General features: G+C 35.7%; 1 protein-coding gene across 3 annotated transcripts in view; it reads right to left on the bottom strand.

Moving 5' to 3' along the window:
• Positions 1-2,206, bottom strand: part of LOC106526916 (zinc finger protein Helios) — a gene marked incomplete in the record, with an annotated part of 43,752 nt that overhangs the window by 19,226 nt on the left and 22,320 nt on the right.

Here is a 2,206-nt window from a genome sequence, read left to right as displayed (position 1 = left end):
GGTCACCTCCTAATAAATGTCCTTACAGAAAATATAACTGCTCATTTTAAATCTACACTTTGACTTTTAATACTTAACTACAACAAATATCACATACTTTAAGACTTTTAATACTTAACTACAACAAATATCACATACTTTAACACTTTTACTCAAGTAATATTCCTAAAGGAGACTTTAACTTTTACTAAAGTAATTTTATGGTAAGATACTTGTACTTTTACTCAAGTGTCACATTGTGGTACCTTATACAACACTGCAGAATCCACATCCCATCAATGAGAACAAAGTAGCCCCCTCCCTCCTCACCCCCCTCAGGATTATACATCCAGCTGCACCTGAAACCAGCAGCAGGGTTTYCTCCACAGGAGAAAAACAAACGGCTCTGCTTTGATGTCAGGAGAAAACTCCCCCCGTCAGCTCTGAAACACACATTAAATGACTTCACACTCTTGAGAAATGTTACCGTTTAAAGTTCAACTATTTGCTTCTGTTCTGTTGCTGCCGAGACGTTTTTAACGTCCAACAGAACGAAGTGATAAAGTTACTGAAGCAGAAGTTTCCTCAGAACGTTTCTCCTCTGAGTTACAGTTGGTTCTGAGCTGTGTAAATTTATTTATAGATTTAAAAACTGCAGAGTCTATAAGTCTATATGTGGCTGTAAAATATGAACCGAACCTGGGTTCTGTGGTGGTTCTGATTTATAGATTTAAAAACTGCAGAGTCTATAAGTCTATATGTGGCTGTAAAATATGAACCGAACCTGGGTTCTGTGGTGGTTCTGGGTTTGGATCAGAGCTTGAAGAGATTTCTGCTCCTGTCCCAAACTGATGGACACCTGAAAGTCTTCATCTCTGCGTTTCTTCAATAAAACCTTAATAAAAAGTTGAGTGTTCAGAATAAACCACAGAATGGATGTTTATATTTGACTRGTTTTATGTTTTAATGCTCAGATATCTGCTCTGAGGTCATGAAGGGTCAGCAGGAGGATTAGGATGGACTGCAGCTCTAACAACCCAACAAATCCAGATAAAAGGGTCCTGAGGAGCCATCAGACCAGACACAACTCTGGATTTTTTTAGTTTGAAGGTCTCTGTTGAGTCCCACCTGCAGCTCAGGTCAGACAGATGGAGACATCATGAATCCAAGATGTAAACAACGTAAAAAAATGAGCTTGTTTCAGTTTTGGATGAATTTATCTGTTAGTTTGTTTTGTTGCAACTTGCTGATGCGTTTTAACGTTTCTTTGTTGCAAAAAGCAGAAACATTCAGATAACTCTTCACATCTGCCTCCAGTTAACCTCAGTCCAGCTGAAAACCCGACTCTGCTGGAGGTCCAGACCTGGTTCAGTTCAGTCGTCTCATTAAGGAGTGAAAAACAAACATCTTTTAAACGAGAAGCGAAGCAAYGCTGCAGCATCACGTGTGCAAGCAGGTTTAATTACAGGTTTAATCATGTTTTATTACACTCTGCAGCCGTGCTTAAATAACCATAATTAACAGGAAAAGGTAGTTTTCTGCATTAGTTACAGTTTGTTAACCAGTTTACCACTTCAGTCGTTTAGCTTCCAGCTACTAAACTAAAAATATTTATTTTCAGTAAAACCGAGTGGACGCTTCAGTTTGTTGAAGAGTTAACTGCACTGTTGAAACAGCGGATAAATCTGCACCCTCTTTTTCTTAAAAATAAAATTACTAATTAACATCAACAGTTTTTGTAACAGATTAATTTCAGGAAGTATATTATACAGTATCTGGGAGGGTAAAAATATTGAATCAAGGCATTGCAATAGTTTGTTTCAAAACTCAATATTGATTCAGAAAATCCTCAGTTTATCATGTTTTATGTTTTAACTCCATTTTTTGAGCGAGTTTTATTGTGCTCCTGCTTTATTTTCAGATATTTTATTTTATATACCATTTCTGAAAATAATAATCTATAAATTATCCACARGGACTCTAATGAATTATTTGTGCTCTTATTCTGAAATCGATACTGAAGCATTAAAGCAATGTTGAACAGAATTGTGAGGTTCTTAACCATACCCAGCCTCAATATATGTAGTATTTAAAAGGGATCCTTGATTAGTTGTAACATTAGACTTTATTTGATAAACACATACTTTAACTGTAAAATAAAGACTGTAAAAATACTGTAGGCTGTTTAGTTTTTATCATTTTTAAACTAAAAGTTTAAAAATATATT

The sequence above is a fragment of the Austrofundulus limnaeus genome, unplaced genomic scaffold (assembly GCF_001266775.1).
Source record: "Austrofundulus limnaeus strain Quisiro unplaced genomic scaffold, Austrofundulus_limnaeus-1.0 Scaffold300, whole genome shotgun sequence".
Taxonomy (NCBI): domain Eukaryota; kingdom Metazoa; phylum Chordata; class Actinopteri; order Cyprinodontiformes; family Rivulidae; genus Austrofundulus; species Austrofundulus limnaeus.
This window is presented reverse-complemented; position numbering and strand designations above follow the sequence as displayed.